The sequence below is a fragment of the Strix aluco genome, chromosome 3, assembly GCF_031877795.1.
Source record: "Strix aluco isolate bStrAlu1 chromosome 3, bStrAlu1.hap1, whole genome shotgun sequence".
NCBI classification, from domain to species: domain Eukaryota; kingdom Metazoa; phylum Chordata; class Aves; order Strigiformes; family Strigidae; genus Strix; species Strix aluco.
Window position 1 is genome coordinate 64880343 of NC_133933.1, and position 26064 is coordinate 64906406.

The 26064-nt window shown below is 43.2% G+C and overlaps 1 protein-coding gene across 10 annotated transcripts in view; it reads left to right on the forward strand.

Moving 5' to 3' along the window:
• Positions 1 to 26064, forward strand: part of HIVEP2 (HIVEP zinc finger 2) — a 142849-nt gene that overhangs the window by 35476 nt on the left and 81309 nt on the right. For 8 of the 10 annotated variants that reach the window (XM_074818904.1, XM_074818905.1, XM_074818902.1 and 5 more), the window contains one exon: positions 1324 to 1429. The exons of 1 other annotated variant lie outside the window; for it this stretch is intronic. The gene's annotated coding sequence lies outside the window, so the exon portion shown is untranslated. Of the gene's footprint in view, positions 1 to 162; positions 348 to 1323; positions 1430 to 26064 lie in introns of all 10 variants that reach the window. One more of the 10 variants, XM_074818901.1, reaches the window with a different exon arrangement.

Consider the following 26064-nt stretch of genomic DNA (forward strand, 5'->3'; position numbering starts at 1 on the left):
AACTGCGTGATGTTGTGGCTGGCCAATGAAGTGTAATAAGGGCAAGAGCCAAGCCACTTCGGAGGTATGAAGAGTCAAGGAAGCATTAGAGTAATTTAAAAAATGTAAACTGTGGCTAAAATCTAAAACCATAATTTCTTTAAATTCTTTGTTATTTACCAGGCTTTCCTCCTGAAAACCTCTTACCCTAGGATGAGATGCAGCTTGTAGAGCAGGAGGAAGATTGGCTTCTGTCTGGGGAGATTTGATTTAAAAAGATATGACCCCAGCTTTATCTCTGATGTGACTTCTCATCGCTGTGGGTCTGTCTGTACGTGCGTGTGTCTGGGTATATTTCTGAATAGCCTGTAAGTTGTATTATTCACATTTTCAGAATAAAGAGAACGCAATTAATCTGCCTTTTGTATCAATAACTCTGTTTATAGCTTTATCTACATCCTCATGCATCGGAGGATGAGTCAATACAATTAATAAGCAAGAGTTTCTTAATTGTTGTTTCAAACACTTATTTACGGGGATTCACAGTCCAAGAGAGTTTTCTTTATTTAATGTGGTAGACTTTTAGGTTGCCCGAACCTACGTTTGTTTCAATCAGTTGTGATATTACCATTAGTTTTAGTATGAAAAAACGTTCAGGTCTTAAATTGAAAGTTTTTTTGTTTGCTGCCATGTGTCTTGCCATTGGAGACAGTGATGCTAGTACAATGTTCATTTGCTATATCTTCAGTGGTTACCTACAATATATATCAAAATATTTAAAAACAGACTTGTCTATCCAGTGATTTAAAATGATTGAGTAATTATAAATAAGGTGATTGTAGTCACCGATAGGGAAGAAATGCTTTCTTAAGACCCCTTTATGTCAAGAGAATAGTTCACGAGGGAGCTCCAATGTTGTGTCTTCTAAACCAGGGATTTTCAATGTTTCAAAATGAAAAAAAAAAAAAAAAGTAGCGCTAAACTGACAATGCAGTAGTGAAAGGAATTAAGTGCTTGTCAAGGACCTACCCAATGGGAAATCTGAAGTTCTGTATCTGTCCACCAGACAGTTACAGCTTCTGCATTAACATTGAAAACTATTTTTCATTGCTTTGATAGCATGCCTGAAATCTGGTTTGGAGCTGGGCACCAAAACAGTTTGGCTACAGCTGGACACTTTTGCTTGCCATTGTGAACAGCAAAATATTTTCTGTAAGCCTGGGAAGAGCACAGACCCTGTTAGTGCAGAGGAGGAATATGTGAAAACACACAAATGTACTAGCAGAGCTTGATGTAAACCTCTGAATGTGATGAACTTAGTATCTGGATTTGTTATGTTTTCAGGTGGGACCCTCTTCCGATATGTGATCTACAGCGAGCTACTTTGAATCATACAATGACAATGTTATCACTGCCACATCTCTGGGAACCAGTTATTCATAAGTATACGGTATGTGAACGTCTGCATCCTACATTAACCGTTGCTTGTTGGAACAACGCAGAAACAATAACATGAAGGTGCTAAAAGTCACTGAAGTAAATGTTAAGCCACATGTGCAATCATTTACACTGAGCCATTTTAGCAGATGTTTGTCTGCTAGGCCTGGTCTGTATGCAGAATAGTGAACTGCTTAACTTGAAAATGTATTTTTGTACAGATACTGGTAGAAACATTCTAACAATGTTTCCTTTTGATGAAGTTATACTGGTACGGTGATGATATGTAGATACACATTATCTTCCTCAAGAAGGAGGGGGTCGTAGCAGTAGCGTGAAGAGTTCTGTACTTTAACTGTATTGCTGCTCGTAAAACAGTACTATTTTTGCATTTAGGAAAGGTCTTTAATTGCTTTTCTCTTTCATTCCATTTTCAATTTCTGGTCAATCTAAATTAGATTAATTTCACACACCAGTGAACCCCTAGAGAAGTGTAAATTAACTCCATTTTACCAAACTCAGCCAGATGATGGCAGTTATTCCCTTGATGTTTAGCTTTACATCACCCACCCTCTTTGACCAAGATTTCAATAGGAATTAAGTCTATATATTGAGCCTTTTTTCCTCACCCTGTGTAAGGAATTGGAGACTGAGACCAACATCTAGTGAAGGAAGGCTATTTAATTTGTGGCCTGTGAGGCTAAAAATGTAAGGTCACTCACAGCTGGCATGTTTTTCTTTTCTACTGTTCTGGCTTGAAATTGTTAATACACACTCAGGTCCTTTAAAACCATGAGCAAACTGGTATTATGAGAGTGGTTACATCATTGTTTTATGTTCTGAAGCAGTTCGTAGCACACCACATAGCTGATGCATGGAGCATCTTCATCTGATTTATGGCCCCAATGCAACTCCTGCTGAAGCTGGTGGAAAAATGTTTCTGCATGCTGATGGGAGTTGAATTACACTGCACATAACACCTGGGACTTTTGTTTAAGTGATGTTCCCTGCATGGATTTTTTTTTACTGATTAGCCACTTTTTAGAGATTAAGTATTAAAGGTAAAAGCATAAAACAGAATTACAAGCAAACGGATTGCCAAAATAACCTAGAAGAGGACTTGGAAAGTGCTTGTCTAGTTTCAGAAGTTATGAAGTGATGAGGTGACTGCTCCAGAAGTATATATCTGCGTTTAATACACTGTATTTTTATATATAAGCTTGAACACAATGTTTGTCAGAAATGTGAATGATTTGCTGCTATGTCAGTGATGTGAGAGAGGAAAAGCAAAATAGAAGTCTTACAGAGAGTGGGAGAGAAAGGTCATGCTTCATCGATCAGTTTACTGTGTTTTGGGAGAGCAGTTCACAACTCAGGTGACTTGTGTGCTGAATGGTAAAGAGGTTTCCAAATCTGGCTGGACTCTGGATCAGTCTGAAGAGAAGTTCCTGAAGGCGACATCTCCCACTGAAGTGAGAGAGTGTTGATCCTGCTTGTGCTGTGGCGGGGCTTCTAGCACGCCTGTGTTGCTACCCTCAGTAATCCCTGCTGGCCAAATACCCTCAACATGACCCTCTGCAGACTTTTTAATGCATTTGTTCAGCTGTCTCCTCTATCATCCATATCTAAGCACCCTTTCAGAAGGGATATAGAAATAATAATCTCTGTTGCTCCTGTTTCTTCTGAGATGATTCATTTTTATATGTTAAGAATTGTTTGCTGATATATGTTTTTGTAAATAAGTTGTTTTGATGTGTGTGGGAGCATTGGTAATGGAAAGCTGGTTTGAAGAAGATGAGTTTTACGTTCTGCAGGGACACAGGTCTGGAAAGGACCCAGCAGGCCATCTGGTCTGCTTTCCTGCTGTCACAGGTATCTCGTCATGAAAAGCATGAATGCGTCTTGGTTGACATTTTCACTTTTTTGGTGGAATGCAGCTTTTCACTGGTGGAGGGGACCTCTCAGAGAGCCGAGGGCAGGTGGCAGGAAAAGGTGATTGTCAGAGTGGTGGCCGCTTGCAGATCTCCATGTTCCCTGGACACAAAGAGCAAGCAGCCATCTCGCTGCTGTGCTTTTAATGAGCTGTAGAGCAAGGGATGCTGTGTCTCGCACCTTGTGAGGCTTCTTCTGATACACAGTAATAACCTTCACGGATTTGCCATCTACCCAAATCAAAATGAAATTTCCTTTGACCTGTAAATGCAGGAGCCAGAAGGAAGTGAAGGTCTTCGTGTTTGTTTTTCCTTTGCAAACGTTTCAGGAAACTAATCTGCAGGAGCACAGCTCATCAAAGATCGGCCTGCCGGAGGACGAGGCTCTGCTTATTACAGAAAAGCTTCTGAGACAGTCACAGCTGAAAAGATTACACACTTCCACAGGAAATTAATTTTGATGTAATATAGTGAAAGAATGACAAAATGGAAAGGGCATATATAATGTATTTGTGATTATTAAGCGGTAGAGAAATAAAAACTTGAGATCCAATAAAGTGCATGTAATTTAGATAGGGATACAAAATTCCCAATAGTTTTTTAAAAATTTGGCCCTTCACTTTCCTTTGCTCGCTCTTGGTGGTGTTATCTCAATGTGGAAAATTATTAACATCTTGTAAAATTATGTCAACTTTTGGGCATGCTAGATTATAAAGCATTTAAAACAAGTTTCAGAGCAGTCCTATGGAGTCCAGTTAGGTTGCATTCTTCAGCAGAAGGTGCATACGTGACACCAGATGGGGCATGAGAGGCAAGAGCTTCCTTCTTTGCTTCGTCCTTCTCCCATGTGGATGTGCAGTGCTGACAGAGGGGGAAGCTTTCCTCCTCCATCTGCCCGTGCCCCTTGCCAAGACGCTGTGCGGTGCTTCATGGTGGTGGAAGTCCCAGCCCTGTCCCAGCTGTCGACCAGAGGCCGGTGTCGCAGGTGCGGTCTGGCTGCAGACCCTCTGGGGACCGTTCAGGTTACACATGTGCTAAAGAGATCTGTTGGTACCAAGGCCCTTGCTGCTTGGCCCAGGACATGGGCAGGTGACGAGTCCCCTCTTCCTCTCCTCCTCGGGGTCAGTGTAGATGCCACAGTGAGCAGGGCTCTCTCCTGGCCAGGTGCTTCATGGCAAAACGTAGGTTTTCTTTCAGAGGGGACAGTAATAACTTGCAAAATTTTAATAATTTTTCCTATAAGATCTGGTTACCTGCAATTGGAAAGAATAAGCAGGACTCTGGCAGATTTAACTTTATTAACCATCATAAATCCTTTCCCTTTTGACTCTAATCAGTCTCTGGAGTCCTTTTAATGCTCTTGACATTGCACTGGCCTTTCATCACAGCACAATATACATTTTCCTGTAACTAGAAAACTGATGGGGGGAGCCTTACGTGAACCCGAGGTAATGGATGCAGCGATGGGGATGTGCGACTGTCAGATGATTGCTGCCGGTGAAAGGAGGAGAAGGAGCTTATTCTGTCAGCGTGGCTCTTCCCTCGGTGGAGGGCAGGAGAGGGCACCTGAAGACACAGGCTCTCGCGGGGTCTGGCGTGCACCCGCAGGCACCCAGGAACGGGGGACGAGCTGCTTCACTCTGACCCAGACAGAGAGACAGCGGAGCTTTTGTATCTTCTGCTGGCAAGCTTGGGGATGCTGGGGGCCGAGTCCTGCCTCAGAAAGCCCCTCTATGAGCAGTCCCCGGGGCAGGTGGCCGCCGGAGCCCACTAGCGGCCAGGAGACTGGCCCAGCCCCCGGGAGCTGTTGGCCAGGAGGAGGCCACTTGTGGCACCAGGACCGGGCAGAGCTGCTTGAACGGAGGCGCTGGGTGAATGGACCTTTTCTGTGCTGGGGACAATGCTAAAAGGAAGGAGTGTTACCAGGTGGTCGAGGGGCAAGCACCTAAGCAACAAACGCCTTCTTCATAAAGTAACTACCTGGGTCATTGCCTTTCTTTCCTACCCACAGGAAAAATCCTCCGGAAAGCAAGAGGGGAATTCCCCGGTTGGTAGTCTGTCTGTCTCTCTGCTGTCCAGGAATTCATGGGATGGAGAAGGCATCCCAGGAATCTGCCCCCATGTGCAAGGAAGCTAAATTCCCTCTTGTTTTTCCGTATACGCAAGTCAGCAAGTTTTTTCAGAAATTGCTTTAATTTTAAGCCTAATACTATGCAAATATTTAACTTTGCACAAAAAGGCCTCAAGCTGGCTTTAGACCGTGGACAGGCTTCCAGCTGTTTTTGCAGGTACAGATCCAATGTTTATGTACATGAACGGTTATTTATTTATTTATTAATTATGGTGATCTTTTTATAATTAACTTGGATATTTGTGTACCCTTTTTATGCCTTGAACATAAAAATCTACATATTTGCAGTGTGTGTACAGCCATTTTCAGAAGCTTTGGCAAAAAGCTCAGTTCTGCTGAAGTTAACCACAGTAGGCTGAATCTTTAGATGACACAGAGTTGTACTGGCTGATTTTTTCCTCTAACTGAAGTGCCCAAAGCTGCGCTCACTATTGAAATCCCACTAGCCTAGGTTATGAAAGAAAAGTGTGGAAAGATCTGGTGCCTGCTGCAGGAGCTTTATACTGTAACTTGGTTGTCTGGACAAATGGGTACAAAAGAATATTCAGAATGAGTGTCAAGAGCGTTAGCAATAAATACGTTAACTAGGTTTCAAAAATCTGCTTAAATGCTACCTTGATATATAATACTTGGATGTATCCACATATATTTCACATACGTATGCTTTCTCCAGCCCTTGTCTCAGCTGCATGCCTGCAAACAGCCTCTTATTAAAAAGGGAAAGTCCGAAGTCTTGTGGACCTTCTACAGTGTGCTCAGCATGTGAGCTATTGACTTCACGAAGACGAGAATAGCTATGTCAAATGTGATTCATTTGCATGTGGCAAGATAGAAAAAGCAAACTCTGTGTGAAGATGAGCAGACAAGAAAGACACCAAATGCCTTAAATACTAAGGGAGTTAATGCTATGCAGTGATTTTGCTTCTGCTATAGGAAGTGTAAGAACAGTATGCTTCCTGGCATACATCACCATCTAAACTGCAAAAGGTTTCAGTTCCATGGCAACACGAAGAGCCCGATTGTGCTGAAGGTGTATGTATTAATGCATTCAGAGTGAGGGGTTGGGAGTGAGCTGGGGAAAAATAAAACATGCCGAATGTTTCCTGTTTATTTATTTATATACAAAGTAAAGCCTTTGTTCTTAGAAAATCAGAACTGACATGAATACACCTGCCCCCCCCAATTCTCTCTGATTCTTTTTTACATGTGGTTTTCTCAGGCAAAAAGCAAATTAAGAGGCTATTTTGTTGTTTTTTTGTTTTGTTTTGGTTTTTTTTTAAATAAGACTAAGTGCAGTAGCACTTGAATGTTGCAAGAAAATGCTATTAATTCCTGAGACTGTTGTATATCCCTGGAGAGAAAGACTTGCCTGGGGCGGGGGGGAGTATTTTTTCCAAGATGTACTGCTTTACAGAGCAGAGTGAAACAGTGTTTGGGTTTTTTTATTATTATTATTTTCCTTAATCTTTTTGATCTGCCCGCTTTCTGCCTTTCTCTACATCCACCTCCAGTTTCCCCCACCTCCCCTGGCTGAGGAGCAGGAAACAAGACTGAGCTGTTTCCTGACATCCAAAGAAATATAGAAGTATGAGGAAACGGTGTGTTTTGTTTTGCCAGCTGACTCAGATTCGCAGACCTGCACTAAGAAGGCACCTGCTCCCAGACAAGGTCAGGAGTCACCCTCCGGAGCAACTGGGCAGTTGGCCAGGAAATAACCGAGAGCTGATCATTACGTGAATTTTGTTTGATCTGCTCCGTTGGTTGCGTGAATGTAGGATGGGGGATTGTGACAAATATATTTTGCTCAGGGTAGAGAACTACCTAAGACTGATCCTGCCAGCTGTGCTGATGGGCAGATGAATTGCATATTTCCAAGGTTTAAAGTCAGACTGGGTGGTGGGGGAACCTCCAGATGTTGGTATTTCTGAGACTAAGAGCAGTGCTAATCTGGCATGGTAAACCTGACAGAAACTGGCAAGTTAAACTGGATTTACAGCTGCTTTGCATTGCTAAAACAGGCAAAGCAGCCAGAACATATCAGTGGATCTGGCCTATAGATTTCAGTGAGGTTTCTCTGTTTAAGTGGGGAGAGAATATAGTTCTGGAGTTGGAAGTTGGTCAACTGCTCTCCTCTTGCTGTGCCAGGAGGAATAAAATTTGTCTCTCTTATCTGCATCTTTTTTTTTTTTTTTTTTGACTAGCAACAGGAATATTTTTTTCTTACAAACAGGGCTTGCTTTCATTGAAGTGGGAAACCTGTCTTTGAGATTCTACTTGGGAGAAATTTGTCCCTGTTCAGGAGACCGGTGCAACATGGGTAAATCTTTTCTAAGGGAATAAGTAGAATTGAAATTATTAAATGACCCTGTCTTGGCATTGTGCAAAGGGATGGATTTCATCCTCGAGGCAACAGACTGCAAAGTAAGAAGGTGTAATTTTTAAACAGCCACTTTCTTAGGGAGAGCAGCACTGGTAAGCCTGAGCCACTTGCTAATGCTGCATTTGACACTTTCCCAAATTTGTTGTGGTTGTGGCTTCTCGTTTCTGCACAGTCCTTCAAAGCAAAAAAAAGAGATGTACCTCATTAAATACTAGCATACGCTTCCCAAATTATGTGGCACTTCTGTTTTCCTGACTTTTGACGGAGGACTGTGCTTACAACCTTGAATGAAGAGAAGGAATCACTCCAGCCAGAGCGTAGTAAGGGAGGTGAAGGATTCCTGTGTAGGTGTCCCGACCTGGCATAACCCTCCCAACAGGCTAGCTGCTGTTTGCAAGCACCTTCCCAGTGGAGCACCACATTCAGCTTGGCAGGAAGGATGAAGAGAAAGCACCAAGAGGAACATCAAAGAAAGAAGAAAAGGAGGAGAGAAATCAAGGACAGGAAGAGTGAGGAAACAGCAAAGGCAGAAGGGCGAGCAGAAAAACAACAGGGGGCTGGGAAGAGCACAGCACAGGAAAGAGATGATGCTCTGGTGCCTATGAGAGAAGAGTTGTTTTTCAGATGTGATGTAGACAAAAAAAAAAAAAAAAGAGCAAGAAAATGAAAATACATAAAATGGGAGAGGATAGCAAAGTGATGAGGGAGGAGAATTCAGATTGACATGAACAGAAAAAAATACAGAAAACACACATGAATTAATTTCATACACTGGTCCAGCCAATTTTAAATAGTAGCTTCTAAGTTTGTAGCAGCAAGACCTTATGACATTCTCCATGTGGAGGTTTTGGGGGCTGGTGGGGAGCAGTGGGGCCACATCAGGAGGCTGCTGCAGGCACCAGATTGGATGGTTGGAGGCAGATCTCTTCTGTGCACCTTGACAGGAAGCCTAAAGCCAGTATGAATATCCTTGAGGGAAATTGCCCATCCTGCATTTGAAGACTGGCAGTCAGAAAAACATGTCCGGTTCTCTCTGAAGGTATCTGAGGAAGGGCTGTTGCCATGCAGGCAGGGATAAGGGCTCCATCTAGATCCCTCTTCTTCCACTTGTTCAAGCTATCTAGGCTACCAGAAATAAACAGCTGAATGGAAATTTTAGTTCTGGCTGTGAAAAGAAGCTTTTGAATGAATTCTAACATCAGATAATGAATGTCTTCTTTCCTCCTCCTCTCCACCTACTTTGTTCCTAAACATTAACATTTCATGTCACTTGAGCTAAGTTCAGTGTCAGACTCACCAGATCCTGCTGAAAAATACACCCCTCTTTTGTGGCAAGCTGGAGAAGATGAGAGGCTTGTGGTGTTTTTCCTTTTCAATCTTTGCTCCACTGGGAGAAGCAGCTAAGGCTGTGTGAAGCTGTCTCCTTCCCACTCTCCTCAAGTTCACTCCTAAAAATGCTTCTCCCTCAATGGCTTTCCTGCTTCTCTGAAGGAGGCATGGCTTGGCCCACTTACTGCCATTGTTTGCCAGGGGATGTTTTCTCAGATTGCGGTGACTTTCATCATGATAGGAGGCTGAAGAAGATTGCTGTGGAATAAGTCATGGGCACCGCTAGCTGTGCCATTTGAAAATCATTACTTAAGCATGAAAGAGAAGAGGAGGATCTGGAATTATGAGATTTAAACCCTGCCCAAAGCCCCAAACCTCCAAATCATTTCTGTCATTTCTGCTTCCTGTGTTCTAAACACTTGGGCTGTACTTGCGTTATATTTTTAAACTTTCCTCCTGAACCGCAAAGGTGAGAAATACCCTTTCCCTGAAATAGGTTGTTTTGTGGGCAGTGGTACCAGTATGTGTTCTCCCATAGCCCTCTCCCCTCCACCTTAGAATCATAAAATCATCCAGCTTGGAAAAGACCCTTGGGATCATCGAGTCCTACCATCAGCCCTACTCTACAAAGTTCTCCCCTACACCATATCCCCCAACATCTCATCTAAACGACCCTTAAACACATCCAGGGATGGTGACTCCACCACCTCCCTGGGCAGCCTATTCCACTGTCTGACCACTCTTTCTGTGAAAAATTTCTTCCTAATGTCCAGTCTAAACCTCCCCTGTTGGAGTTTAAAGCCGTTCCCCCTTGTTCTGTCACTAATCACCTGTGAGAAGAGACCAGCACCAACCTCTCTACAATGTCCTTTCAGGTAGGTGTAGAGAGCGATGAGGTCTCCCCTCAGCCTTCTGTTCCTCAAACTGAACAGTCCCAGCTCCCTCAATCTCTCCTCATAGGATTTGTTCTCCAGGCCCTTCACCAGCTTCGTTGCCCTCCTCTGCACTCGCTCCAGCACCTCGATATCTCTCTCATATTGAGGTGCCCCAAACTGGACACAATACTCCAGGTGTGGCCTCACCAGTGCAGAGTACAGGGGGACTATCACCTCCCTACTTCTGCTGGTACCTTCTCACCCACCTCCTTTACGTGGCTGCCAGCAGTGGGGAGGCTGCAGGGTGGCCGTGCAATACCCGAGGGCTGAGCTCGGGGCATCGGTCTGTCTTTCCTCCTCAGAGCCAGATACAAATTTTCTCAAGACTTGTGAGAATGTAATTACTGAAATTTAGTGAAATTTGTTGTCTAGGAGAGAAGATATGAATGTCTGCAGAGGTGGATAAATGTGCATTCGAATAGTGGTTTGTTGTACAGGAAAGGGCATGGTTCTCACTGGGCAGTCGCATCTTAAAAATGGCAGTATGTGGTAGTATTTACAATAAAGATGAATGTTTTTATGGTAAAAGCATGGGGACCTGAGCTTACCTGAAGACCTTAATAATTTTTCCTGCTGTAGAGAAAGCAAGTGGTGGAGAGGCACAAGAAGGAAACGTTGGTGAAAACAAACCTGTTGACAGTGAGCACAGGCGTGTCGCCTTTGGTGGAGTGAGTAGGGGTGTTCCTGTATCGTACTGTAGTTACTCAGAGATGTGCTGATACTTGCTTATTTTGATCAGTGATGAAAAACAGAAGCAAAAAATTTAATGTGGCCGTGGGGTGCTGTAATACAAGGCTGAATCACCTGAAGTCAAAGCCAGTCTGAGGTGGAAATAAAACGGCTGATGTCTGTGTAACCCCAAATCTCTAAACCTGTACCTGAATTTAATTCTCAGATGTTAGAGAAAAATCACCTTTTCTACAGATGTCGTGTGAGCAGGGCAGCCATTTCTGCATGACAGGAGGAGTTTTTTGTCCTTCTTTCACATTGGTGTCCAGTCTGGCCATTAGGAGTCAGATTTAACTCTCAGTGTTTGTTTCAGGTCCTGTGAGTCTTTAATTCTTTTCCAGCAGTAAAACAATTATTTTTGATAGACACACTAGTTGTTTGTTAATTTGTTTATAATCAGTTTTCCAAGAGGTTGCTTTGATGTGGGAGGAACTGAATTCTTTGGGTGCAAATGCTCACTGCTGACTCTCTTCTTAGTCATTAAGAGATATTTTTCACATTAAGGCGCCTTTACTTTTAAGGAAAAATGTCAAGCATTTTCTGATACCAGACATACAAAATGTGTGGTTGCCTAAACAGAAACCGTTTGCTGAGCTGCAGCACGTGAGGGTAGAAATGTCCAACCTTTGCCAGCCTCCCTGGGAGAGGCTGAACAGCCCCCCCATCCTCTGTGGCTGCTCTGCTGCTGCAGCCGCCTGTACCAGCCCCCAGGACCTGAGACCCCATGGATGCTGGTTCCAGCTACTGACCTGTATCTCTGCCGATATACCTCCACACTAAAAGATGTCACTGTTCTTTTCCAAAAAGAACATGTCTTTTTTTGTTTTTTTCAATTCCCTTACCACCTTTCTGTATTTTTCAGCTGCAGCTCTTTTTAAGGCTCCCTGCCTCTGCAGTTCTTGCCTTTGTATAGGTTATTTTTGGAAACTGGGGAGCCAGGAGGAGGGATGAAATTTAGGGGAGTTAACTGCAGTAGAAGCAGAAAGCTCTTTCCCTTGGTGTGCTCTTTCTTCCTTCTCCTTTCTTCTCGTGACCTCTGTGGTCCGACCCCTATTGCATCACTTGTTCCAGGGCAAGCCATAGCCAGCGCTCTTTGTGCCCAGTGAGTGACTTCTTCCCGCGCAGAGGCATGCTGGTTTGCAGGCCGTGCTCACCACGTTCTCCCTGCAGCAGCCATTGTTTCTCTTCTGCTTTTCTGGGTCAGCCAGTTGGTCAAAAAGTGGTAGGTGGTCAAACAGTGTTTTGAGAGCTGTGAAGTACTGGTAGCGCTTGGGAGGTTATATGCCTTAGGGTAAATTGTATGCAGAGAAGAAGGTGTTTCCTTTGTTATTTCATCAGTGGGGCAGCCCCATCTAGGTGGTTGGCTTTTTCTTGAAATATTGGCATGTTTTTACATCAGAAGTGTTACATGCCAATTGTCAAGAAAAAACAAATATTTTTGAAGACTAGGGAATAGTGACTGAAACCTGATCTGGTGGGGAGACCAGGAGCCCACCTTTCAGCTCTGGGGCATGGGGCAGGTGGTGGTGAGCCTGGACCCCCAGACCGACTGAGCTCTTCTGCACAGGTGCAGTCGCTTCACATCTTTCATTTTGAACACAAAAATGTAGGGAGAAATTTCCTGTGAAGGAGCACCCAAGGACTTTCATTCTTCTGTGCAGGTTTTCTACAATCACTAGCGCATAGAAAGACATTGACCATACAGTAGGTCAGGCTGCCCTTTTGGTAACTGAGACAGTGTTCGGATAATTGAGATGCCTGTGATTGCCCATGAAAATTTGCTGATGTTTACACTGCTGTCAGGTATTGAAGTCACACCATAATATTTATTGTGGGATCTTGCAATGGATTTTAAAATAGATCGATATCACAGCACAAAGTGGGAATTTTCCTCATTTTTTCTGCAGTTATGAAAATGCCTAAATAGCAGTATAGAGCAGTAAATGTTAAACATTAAAAGCTGACTTTGTGTGTACTGATAAGAGTAGATGAGTAGAGGAGGAAGTAACTTGAGTTTGCTTGGTAAAGTTGATAGGAGTATGGTGGAAATCAAAGCGGGGGATTATTGTAGACTCAAAGCAGTGACATGCCATCTTTGAAGGATGGGTTTGGGTCAGCGACAGAAGAAGTGATAACGAGGAGGACTTTAACCCTAAATTAAAAAAATAAAGAGGCAGATGATTCTCTACCAGAAGCTGCACAAATGATGGAAAAAGTCAGCCAAATATAGAGGGAATGAAATCAACAGAACATGAAGTACTCTCTTAAAATACACAGAAATGGAGGGGTTTTTACTGCTGTGCTATGGCAGAGATCAATTAAACTGTACAGAATGGTTATGCAAAATGTTCACTGTAGGGAAATCACCGTTTTCCGTAGATTCTAGGAAGGAGTGCTGGCACGCCGCTGGCAGTGATTTATTTTCACCCAGCCCTGGTGCTTGTGGCTGGTCCTCAATGAAATCTTCCGGAGTAAATTATTTATTTAATTAAGAACGGCCACAGTTGTACTGAGAGACTGGCAGCACAGCAGCAGGAAGTCTGTTAGAGATTAAGTCTAACTTCTTACAGATAGGCTGCTTATGTATACTATAAATTATTAAAATCGTAAATAAGTTGTATGTTGGCATTTTTGTTTAAGCTTATTATCAGCAGTTCATAATACTGAATGCGGTGTATGTACTGCCATGCGTTGTAGTCCTCTAATTTCTTGATTAACTAATCTAGAGGGTTGTGCAACAAGCTAATACATCAGATTGTTGCTAACTGAACTTTTGAACTTTTCATAAGAAAAGGAGATGTCAGTAAGAAAAGAGTCAAATTTATGAGTGTGTAAGCATGAGCAACCCAAAAACTTTGATTTCAGTAGGCATTCCCATAAGAGCAGAGAGAAATCCCCCTCTTCTTTTGCCAAATAGACAAGGTAATGCTTTCTTCTTGGTTTAACATATTTCAGAGATAACAGTTATAGCTGGTGGTTTGAGGGAATCCCAGGGAGAGGAATTTTAATATAACTAATGAGAGAAACTGTTGTTTGAGGAGAAATCCCTGGAGAGTCTCTACAAGATTTCATATTGTTGTCTGTGTTGTTTAAAAAAAAAAAAAAAAGGTGAAACAATGTGATATGGTACTTGTGCTTTTATCAATAAATTTGATTTTTGAAGAATACATTCTGAGTTTGATCCTTGCTTTCTTTTTCTGATTGTTGAGTAATAAGAAAAAATCTTGCAACAGGAAGAGAAGCCACCTCTTTTAGAGGAAACCACTCATGGATTTCAGCTGTGTGCTTTAGCATGAAGGAAAAAAAATGGACAAACATTTTGAAATATATCAGAAGTGGGCAGTTTTGAAACATTAGACGTACTTGGTTTTGGACAGGCCTAATAAGCAAATCAACACAGAGCTAAATTCACCTTCCGTGGGCCAGTTCCCCTTTTGGGGGCGGGGAGGGGGGGTGTGTGCAGCAGACAGGCTGCCAGCAGCCAAGGTGAGGCTCTCTGCTTTGCATGGGGTGGTTTAGACCTTCCCCGCTCCTCCTCCTGCACTTCCTCCCCGGTCCTGCTGGCTGCCTGATGGTCCTTGCTGAAGCTGTCAGCAGCAATGTCTGAAACACCCCTTGACTTTGAGAGGTCTTTTTTTCTCTCTGCAGCCGTGGCTTTCCAGTGCTGCTGAAACTTGGAACAAGCAGGTGGTTGGGGATTGAGGAAGGGTTTCCCACTGTCCTGGCTGTGGCTTCACGTTCTGGAGGGGCTGCTTCTGCTACCTGTCCTCTGTGACCTCCTGCCTGAGCCCATGCTGGACTGGTTTGGGCAGCTGGACGGGCAGTGAGTGGTTGGGTGGCCTGGGATTTCTAATGGGTTAGCACCTTGGATTGGCTCCCCATGGGCACAGGCAGACTCTAGAGCTGGCAGGAGACATGGCTGGGGTCGCAGCTCACCATTGGACTGACCTTGCCAGAGCACGAAACTGCATCCGCAAAGTGTAGATCAGATCTTGTACGTGCAAGGTTGTTCGCACTTGAGTACTATGTTACATCATCATGGTAATCAGGAATGGATGCTGAGAAGATAAAGGTGAAGGACAGCAGTGTTTCCTATGCTGCCCTTTTCCACACCCCACTTTTGGTGACCCCAAGTCACTCTAGATGGAGTTAGAAATGGTTATACATTCAGAACTGGCTTTTTATTGGCAGCACCTGAGAACAATCGAAGATTGTGCAGATTTGCAATCAAACTTCAAACTGCAATGAATGTGATTTCAGAATAGTTTGTTTGCAGTCATTGTATTTTTTGCAAAGAAATAAAAGGCTTTACAGTATCTCCTAGGTACTCCTAGTTACTGTGCACTGGAATCATAGAATCACAGAATGGTTTGGGTTGAAAGGCATGTGTAAAGATCATCTAGTCCAACCCCCTACCATGGGCAGGGACACCTTCCACTAGACCAGGTTGCTCAAAGCCCTGTTCAACCTGGCCTTGAACACTTCCAATAATGGGACATCCACAGCTGCTCTGGGCAACCTGTTCCAGTGTCTCACCACCCTCATTATAAAAAATTTCTTCCTTATGTCTAATCCAAACCTATCCTCTTTCAGTTCAAAACTGTTGCCCCTTGTCCTGTCACTACAGATCTTGGTAAAAAGTCTCTCTCCATCTTTCTTATAAGCCCTCTTTATATATTGAAAGGCCACGACAGGGTCTCCCTGGAGCCTTCTCCAGGCTAAACAACCCCAGTTCTCCCAGCTTTTCTCTGTAGGAAAGGTGTTTCATCCCTCTGATAATTTTTGTGGCCCTCCTCTGGACATGCTCCAACAGATCCATGTTTGTCTTGTGCTGGGGACCCCCGAACTGGATGCAGTATCCAGGTGGGGTCTCACAGGAGAATCATCTCCCTCAACCTGCTGGACATGCTTCTTTTGATACAGCCCAGGATACAGTTGGCTTTCTGGGCTGCAAGCGCACATTGCCAGCTCATACCCAATTTTTCATCTACCGACATCCCCAAGTCCTTCTCTTCAGGGTGCTCTCAATCCATTCATCTCCCAGTCTACTGATACTGCAGGACCTTGCACTTGGCGTTGTTGAAGTTCATGAGGTTCACAATGGCCCACTTCTGAAGCCTGTCAAGGTCCCTCTGGATGGCATCCCATCCCTCAACTGCACCACTCAGCTTGGTATCATCCACAAACTTGCTGAGGGTGCACTCAATCCCACTATGTCATTAATAAAGATATTGAACGGTATCAGTCCCAAACCCCTGAGGGTCTGATCTCCACTGCACATTGAGCTGTTGACTGCAACACTCTGTATGTGGCCGTCCAGCCAATTCCTTATTCATTGAACATTCCATTCATCAAATCTGTATCTCTCCAGTGTAGGGGGACGGGTATGTTGTGTGAGACTGTGTCAAAGACCTTACAGAGTTAAGATAGATGGCATCAATTTCTCTTCCCTTATCCACTAATGCAGTCACTGTAGAAAAATATATGTAGAATAAACCTGTCATGTTTTGATGGTTAACTTTATTTGGTCCTTCAAGTCAAGTGGCATACATATGATGTGAACAGGCTGCTGAGACCACCATTATTTTTCATCATGATATTGTAAAAATACTTTTAAAGAATTTTGGTAAAGAACAGAACTCAAAAGTATTTTTAAGTAATATCTTGGAATAAGAAAGTACACTTTCCTCAACTTACAGTGACTCAACTGTAAACAAGCTAGTTATTTAACAGACCCAAACTGAGTACAGTGAAATGAAGAACGCTCAGATCCTTTTGGTGCATCTGTAGAAGAAGCTACTGCTATCAAATGCTAATTTCTCATTTCAACAAAACCTGGTTCCAGGTGTTCAGGCAACAGCTTTCCTTAGTTTCATGGCTTGATTTGCTTTAAAACTTTGGCATAAACCCTGTAATTTACTCTTAACTGTGCTACCAAATGTAACCAGTTTAGACTATATAATAGGTAGTGATAATTTGAAATTTAACTTTAAGTGTACTTATTTCCAAAAATAAAAATGTTGATTTTCATGTTAAATATCTAAAATAAGCACAACTCCCACCACCACCATCCACTGTTAGATTTCATCTTAGATTTCTTCAGGGGTGTTTGCATGCAAAGGGAAGTATCAGATTCCTACTTCCAAATAGAGAAAAATCATTATGTAGTTTCAGAAGCCTCTACTTCTATAATATTTTAATTTTGCTTTTCAGCTATAATCAATATTCCCTGTTTTGCCAATGCTAGCATTGGGAGAAAAGCCCTAAGAGATTGATGTGCAGGCAGAATGAGAATAGCGTGACTATTTTTATGTTTCTGACATCAGTGTCCTGGTTTATCTAATGTTGTATGACACGGTGACTAAATGCTCCATACTATTCCATCCTCAGTGAGCCAAACATCTTTTCCAATATTGCCCCTTGTTTCAAAAGATCTAGAAACTTTTAAAAAATAATTTGCTAGTTTGGGCTGTTCACTTACTGTCTGTTTGGAAAGCTAATAGTCTCTTTTCATAAACAATATTCTTACACCACATTGATGCATATTTGTAATTGGGTACTCCTGGATCAGTAAGAGAGAATTCATCAGCTTCCTACTTCAAATATGGCATTTTTAAAACTATCATGAAGCTTTGTTACAACAGGACTTCTCTGCACTCTTTTATTCTCATTTAGATGGGTACATTTAGTTACTGTCATGGTTCCTATTCTGTCCTTTACCTGTTTCCATTATTTTTTCTCTATATTGAAAAGCAATACATTTTTACTGGTGGGAACAGTAAAAGCTGCTCCTACCAGGTCCTCATTTTTCCACATCTCCTTTTACCCCATAGATAACACCTTCACTGCCCATCTGTCACATTCCCACATCTGCACCTATTCTGTACAAAGGTTTTCTGGGTTCCTTTATGTTTCAATAAAACAGGCTTTTGAAAAGTCTGTTGGCTTCCAGAAGTAGTTGCACAAATCAGCCTTGTGCTAGGTCTCCTGTATGAGAACTGACAGAACTGACAGCTGGTTGTGAAAAAAAAAAAAAAAAAAAAAAAAAAAAAGAAGAAAAGGAAACTGCTAAATATTTCACTTTCCAAATGAAGTAAAATGCCTGCTTTACGTGAACAAAGGGTTCTGACTATTCCTTGTTCAAACAACCCCTTGGTCTTTTAATGATGTAGGGATTTGGATTGCATCCCCTTAATAAGTATTGACCAAGCCTGTGGTGTCCTTCTCCTGGGGATGTGTGTGAAAGTAATGTTAGCTGTAATGTTGTCGTAAGGTGCTAGAGAAACAGAGCCCCAGGACCCTTCCAAAATGTCTGACCGCTGTGATTAACGTGTTCTGTGTTTCAACAGGCGTATAGCACGTGGGAAGTTAACTTTCCAAGCACAGCTGGATGTTGCAGGAGCAGCCTGGTGCTTCCCAAACATTTGAGCAGTTACTGCTTTACAGTTGCTGTTCAGACACAGAAATGAGAGAGTGTATGCTGTAGCTTTCTTCTTCCCAATAAAGGTATAAACAGACCTTTTGAGAATTAGGAATGCAGCCCTAAAAGTTAGTAAGTCTCACAGTATTTATGTTGAGCTTCAGATCCTGGTCTCCCTTCTACGTTTACTTTGATTAATGGTTCATATGGTGCTATAGACATCTGTGCGGCTAAATGCACAGAGACAGACAGGTCTGGCCAGCCTCTGCCTCGTACAACTGGGCGAGGAGGAAGAGAACAGAGCTTTAACCCTGCTTTCCATGCAGCCTCCCCACTTCTTGTGTCCTTTGAGTGGCCGGTGGTGTGACTCAGAGCAGATGCACCCACTGGTGGAGCTGCCAAAGAGCTGTCCTGGCAGCCTGCGCTCAGGGCACCTCGTGCTGCTCCTCCTTTGGGTCTGGGGACACCACAGGCATGGTATCTCCTGGGACAGTTCTTCCTTGTCGGGGATTTCCTTCCAGCCAGGGGATCTCCTGTTTGGGATTTGGACATCGTTTTGTTTGCCTCACCTGTCACACTAGAGGTAGTGTCCAGGGTATGTGCTGGTATCCCTGCCTCATGGTTTTTACACCTTTGAGGATGCAGCAGTGCTGCAGGCATGTCCCCGCAGCAGCCATGCAGCGCTGTGCTGATGGGGCTGTGTACCTCAGTCGTACCTGATACAGCCCTCGCGGAGAGGGGCTGGGGGGAGAGGGAAGGGGAGCACGGTGGGTGGAACGGGGAGCGCATCCCTTCCACAGATGTCAGAGTGAAAGATGAGGCAAGGTCTCCACTTGCTCAGGCTTGCGTGATGGCGAAAGGGAGGTCCCAGGCTGTGAGTTGTGAAACTGTCTGATCCATCACTGACTAACGTAACGTGAATTTCAGAATGGGTGGCAAAACATAATTTATGGCTTAGAAGCTGTTTAAAGGCTCCCGACCAAGGGGGGATTATAATACTTCTGAAGGGATGAGAAGCTTTGTGTGTTTCATGTGAAACATTGCAGGTTATATTTTCCTGTGGAATTTGCAAACTTGCCACTTCACAGGTTCTTGGTGATTCCATACTATACACCTTTATATCTCTTCTATTTTTCATGACACTTGTATTATTTATTGTAAGAGCTCCTACAATTGAGAGCACTAGGAGATTTGAATGTTTTGACTGTCACATCTTCTGTAGGAAGGAAATTGTTTTATTCCAGGGCATTGCACTGAGTGGGCACAGCGAAAGACCCGGGAATGACAGGAGGAGAAAAGAGAGACCGGTGCTAGGTGTCTGCAGAAAATTGGTTAGGATAATCAGCTAGAGGGCACCAATGAATATTTCTTCCTAGGGCTGTTAAATTAGGCCATGTGGACTGCCAGCATACAGATGCATGAGGGAAACGTGAGGGCTTTGCAAAACAGTTGTGCTAAAAATAATTTTCGGTGTTATTTTTAACAATGTTATCACGGATGAAGAAAGGTAGAAGTTTGTATCCCGGGATATTTCTTTCTCTTGCTTTACAGGGTAAACACTACAAATCCTTGAGTGTTTGTTTGGCTAGGTAATGCTTTCCAAAAGTATGTCAATGAAGTAGGCATCGGAGTCATAAAATACTTTCCTATATTTAGATTTTAAGTATGCAATAGAAAGTCATTAACTTTTAGACTCCTAAGCACCAAAATTGCTTCTGAAAAGGGGGCTTGGCTGTTAAGACCAGTTAATTGAAACAATGAATATTTTAATATTGCCATAAATGCGCTGTCAGTGTTTTGCCATCAGCAGTGTTAGTAGGCTCAGGTATCTCCTAGTAAGTTTGGTTGCTGTGAGGGCATGAGAAGGATCCTGAAACTGACTAAGGGTTAACTGATTACCAGTTAATTGGTTAATTTAGAGAATTATGTTTTTAACTTCATACGCATGCCAAAAAAAATCCAGTTGCACAGAATCATAGAGTAATTTAGGCTAGAAGGGATCTCTGGGGGTCATCTTTCTAGCCCCCTGCTCAAAGCAGGTGCATGGTACATGATTTTGCATGTCTTTGATAATTTACCTTTGCCTGGTTTTGATTTGTGTAAGAAAAATTAACTATTCAGGTCTTTTTTTGAGTCGTAGAGAGGCAAATGCCAAAGAGGGGTAAAAATTAAGCCAGAAGTATTTTACAGAGAAGTTGATCCAGATAGCGTTGAAGTGTCACCAAAATACCCCACACCACATATATTGATTTTATTTTTAGAACAAATATTGCTCTTGGGTAGCACAGGGGACTTAGTTTGAGCATTTGTGAATTATTTTTAAATTGTTCTTTTCATTGCTGGCTAATATAATGAAGGAATTGGTAAATAGAGCAAAGGCTATACAGCATTTTGTAGCCAGTGGTTCTGTTTAGACTTAATCCCTATAATGCAGTGTTAAAATTTACAAAACAGCTTGTAATTGCAGTAGCTTATTTAAACCAGCTATTTGTGGTTATGTCTGCTGAGGAAACTTAAACTTCAACGTTCCCCAGCCATCTAATAGCAGCAAATTGACTGCGGGTCTCTTGTAAGAATATCTAAATGTAGGCTGTTGAATAATCCCTTTGGGGGCCCTGTAACTATTTTTGTGCCTGGATATGCGTCATCAGTGGGTATTTTCTCTGGTGACTAGCTTACATCAGTAGGTCTCCTACCATACACTCTATCAGTGAGTGACTTATGATTGATGGGAGTCACGGCTGCTGTTTAGCTTTTATCTGTGACCTCAAATAATGGACAACAGGAATTTCCAGGCTGTTAAATTCCTTGAATGACTGAAGACACGGGATGGCTCTGCTGATAAATGCAGGTAGTACCCAGATACTGGGTGTTCACTGGGGGCCAAGGCGGGGAGGAAGGAGAGGGGGGTTCCTCGGCTGCAAGGCGGTGAATCCGGCTCCGATGCGTAGCCAAAAGGTAGGCTCCCCCGGACGCTGGGGAAGCGGCCGCGCCGGAGGACCGCCAAGCGACCGCGATGCTCTGACTAACTCTCCCGAGCTCTCCAGCCATACGCCTCCGCCGGTGGCAGTGGCGTTTCGATGTGTTTAACTGGCTGATCTTTAGGGCAGTTCGTCGGTCTGTTTTATCCCAGGGAGACGTGCAGTTTGCAGCTCTGTGGAGGGAAGTGCTGTGGAATTTTCAGCTGCAGCCTGATTGTTTTCTTAACCCTTTTTGTTACTGCCCCTGAGCAGCGAGCGGATTTACTGGAGTGCTTAACCCAGGTGCTATCTGGGCTAAATCTGAAGGTGCAGTAGGCTATGTGGTTTTAAGGTTAAGTTGCACCTGCCACAGTGACCCACTGAGCATGCGGCCATAGTTTGTTTCCTGGTGTTCAGTAGTTCATATTACGAAAATAAGGACTGCAGAGACTAAAGTATCCCCTCTTTCTCCTTCCACTCTGCCTTTCTGTCAGAAGCTAACATGCGAAATGGGGCTGCAAGACAGCTACGAGATTTTTGTGAGGGTTACCTGTGATGAATTTAGCAGCTTGAGTCAGCCCTACAGCGAGGCACTTTGTCATTTCTTCTTCTTTCCCCCCTGTTCTTCCCTTTCTCTCCCAGGCTCAGTCCCTTTGGTACAGCTGTGATAGGAAACAGGAGATCAGCTCTCTGTGAACTCGAGCTCAGAAGTCTCTCAAGCCCTTCTCCAGGCAACCAGGGAGTAAAATGACAGACATGGATGCTCTTGGTGTGATTGATGATTAAGAAAAGTCCTTAATGCTGTTTATTGCGTGGCATTGTTTGGCTGAGGGAGGGTAGCAGCTGGATCCAAATTCCTCCTTACCACTTCTTCCTGTTGGCAGGTGGCCCTCTGCATGGGCTGGGCTGGCAAACTCTCACGCGAGTCTTACTTATTTGAGTGCCTACTATTGTTTTTCACTCAGGTGACAGCAGATTGGGTTTTTTGCAGGATTTTGAGACTTGAAAACTTTCAGAGGGAAATCAGGAGCTTCGTTTTAACTTGCCTGTGTGTCTCCTCCTCCGCATGTACTAGCCCAGAGGTCGTAGTTAATGAATGAAACCAGGCTTCCTGCAGGAGCCAGTTAACCCACGTCTGTGCATCTGCTGACACAGTGCTTACATAAAGCTACCTTCGGTGGCAGTGCATGTGCTGGCGTAGTGTGGCTGCCCTCGCTCTGAGCCATACAGGTTAGGTATATCTTTCCATTCCTTGCAGACAGGTGCTTGGTACAACACACATGCTGGGTCTGAAGCAGGTTTCCTCATCTGCTTTCTGGCTAATTGAGTGCTGGTTAAGAACTGCATCTGACAGAAGTAGTAGGAAGAGAAGCAGCAATTAAAAAGAGGCTTGAAAGATCAAGGGAGGGGAGGAAATGAAAAGGCTTTCATTGAACTGTGATTTACAAGCATACTCTTCCTTTGTTTCTATATCTTTTGGGGTTTTTTTCAGTCACTTCAGTAAGACTTTGTGATTCATGACAAACTAGTTATATAATTCAAAATCTGTAAAAGGTTAAGCACAAAAAGCTTGATGAATCTTGAGTAATTTGCATTAAAATTCAGTGAATTTTCCTGGGGTACTGTGCTTAGAAAATGTGATGTTTGCTAACTGATTGATGTTGCTATATGTATTGTTTGCCACAGCTTTCTAGAAATCATTATGGCCAGCTACATATGAATGTCTTTTTGGCTAATTTTGACCCCCTTTTCCCCTGTTTTTAGGGGGATTGTATTTTAGGGTAGTTGATAGTGTTTCAGGGTAGCTTTCATTTACAGCGTTTGTGCGAAAGCTCAGCATCACCAACTTTCCAGAACAGCTCCACAGGCCTTCAGAACATTTCAGAAAGGGTTGTTGTTTGCTAGGAAAAAGCGTTAACAAGTTGCCTGCCGTTTCCTGATGCTTGGCACTGGGGCTATCTGCAAGGCAGAGGGATGAAGTCCAAACTGACGTGTGGCGCTGTGTGTAGGTACCTCCCTGTGTGCTGTGACAGAGGTGTTGCGCTGAGGACAAACTAATGCAGATGTGCTGACCCTGCAGTGAAGTCACACCAGGTGGATACCTGGGTTCATATGCCTACTCCCTGTTGACTTCAGCGACAGTCAGTGCAGGCACCAAGTTCTGCTTGCACAGCTTGAATTGTGGAACAATGACTGCGGTGGCTAAAGCCTTGTTTTTCCAGAAGAGCCTTCACCTGTTCAGTGGCCACCTTTAAAATCCTGTCAGTTGCCCTGGACAATAGCTAACCAGGTATTTAATCTAGTTAAAATAATTAGGCGTTGTGAGCAAGGGATACTGCACTTTCACTGGAAGTCAAAGCATCTGCTGCTGCATCTTGTAATAAGCCTACTGGCAAACCTCTCCGTCTTCCAGCGAAGCGTGTTGGTGTTTCAGTGTGCAGCTAGTTCCCAGTGGGCACAGGACTGTAATTACCATACCTGGGAGGTGAAAACAGAGACTGAATCTGACACGGGAATATCAGGGGCTTCATTTTGAAATTTTTTTAAAGATTAAATACAATTCATTTCTCTCCTACCTGTTAAATCTATGACTGCACACTCTGTACAGCTGCTGTAGCGTCAGGATATTTGTTGAGGGTCATAACAATGAATTGGTATTTAATAGTTTTGTATCATTTTGACAAAGTACTCTCAGTGCTTAAATACTCTTGAGAATAAAGAGGTGCGCTGGGATACGCAGAACAGCAAAGGTAATACGAAGCTCACCTTGCCCATGGCCCTCCCTTCTGACAGCACTATCTTGTTTGAAGAGTGACTGTATGGAGCAGGCAGTGCTGCTCAGTCATTAGCAAGGTCATTAACGCAAGTAGAGTTATGTTGCTACTGTGAGCCAGCTATATGCTGTAAAAGTATTCTGAACTATGAGGCAAAGTAGTGATTTCACTACTTCAGGACACACAGTATCTCTTGATTGTGTTAGTTCAGAATCATTTTACTATAGTCATAAATACTTGATCTCTCAGGGTGATCTTTGTGTTTCCATAAAGTCCCATTGAAATCAATGAACCAGTTCCTGGATACTAGGAAACTCCAGTTTTGGTCAGCTTGTGTGAGGAAGGGCTTGGATAGTTCCACTGGTTTGTTTTGGGCTTTGTTTCTTCAAGTGTCGTGGAGGAAATATGGGTTAGCTTCTTTAGACATTATTTTGCTGCAGGGAAAAATAAGTAGTTACTCACAAACATTGTTGATGTTTGTAGTGAGTGGAGTGATAAAGAGTGAAGAGGAAGAAAAGCAATGCAGTGAAATAGTATAAGGAAAATACAGAGTAAAGAAAAGTTAGCAAAGTGAAAAAAGGTATTGGTATTTTGGTTTTGTGCTATTTAATTTTTTTAATCCTATTGATAAAATAAATGAAGAGCCTTCCATCTTTTTCGATGTTATTGTGTACAATAATGTGAATGAATGAGTCAGATAACACTTCAGCTCTTCCTGCACACTCTGTGCCTGATGACCTTGGCCCTGAAAACTTTGCTCATCAGCTCAGTCCTTCCTGCAAGTGGCCAGTGACTTTCATAAGACTGTTAGAGATCCAGGACCAGGCTGTCAGTAAATTAATAGATTTGTAAATGTTACCCTGGCATCAAGTTAGTTTGAAAGGAATCCACCCATTTGTTTGCACATGGGGAAGAAGAGAGAAGGAAAATGCTACAGGTGAAGCCTGTGTACAGATGGGAAGGTACCTCCCCATTACGTCAGTAGACTGGTACCAGCTCCTGTAAACTGTGGCGAAGTCTTTTCTTCGTCTCCGGTTTTGTTTCCTGTATATACACAGTGCAGTAATTCCTGTAGGGATTTTTGCTCTTGGTAGTATTTCTCTTTAGTGCCACAAAGTGAACATTTTTTGTGCAGGACCTCAAACAGCTCAACAAGTGGTGTGCTGCCAGTGACTCAGTGCAGAGTCCCTGTCCATCTGCTTGCAGCCACAAGCACTCCCTACCAGCCTCCTATTTTCAGATGCAAAGCTATACATAAATCCAGAGATAGGAGTGAGGAAGGGACAGGGTTGTTCTGGATAAAGAGGTCCTGTACCCCAAGGAAACAGCGAGGAAAGAAGCTTCATTCCAACCCAGGTTAAAGTCTTCCTGAGACAGATCCTGGCCCTTCGCTGGGAGTTCAGATTGGCTTGGAAACTTGGTGTAAAGGAGGCGAGAAAGAAATGTCATGCACTGACATCCCCAGGAACCTTGATAATGTCAGGACACCTGACAGTACACTGGTACTTCAAAAATATCACTGTTGTGAAGGATTTACATGATACTGCAATAGTTAATAACGTGTGCAGTACAAGGCACTAATTCAAGATTGCTGTGGAGTTTGCCAAGTGTCTGTAGTTTCATGTCATGTCTTCGTCCCTTTGCAGACAGACCTTTAGCATTGAGGAGTTTTCCAGAAACTTGTCCAGCCTTTCTTTTTCTCAAGCACAATTGCCAGTTGCTACCCTACTAGTTAGACATAACAGCAACTAACTTAAAAAATGGAATTCCTTATCAGGTAGTCATTTTGTTTTCACAAACTTACATACTCAAGGACAGACTCTCTGAAGATTTTCTTCTTGTACACTTATTTATACTTTAGGCAGTGAAGTGAATGTATGTTTGGGGATTGCTCTGCATGCTGCTTGTGACTATCTTTTTGGTCAGGGACAGAGGAGATACAAAGTCAGTCTGTGAGGTCCTGACATCTGCTGTCTCTTGCTTGGGAGGTAGGATATCAATCTGCAGTGTGAAACTCCTTCCTCCCTTCCAGGGAATTCCATTTCCATATACAAAGGCC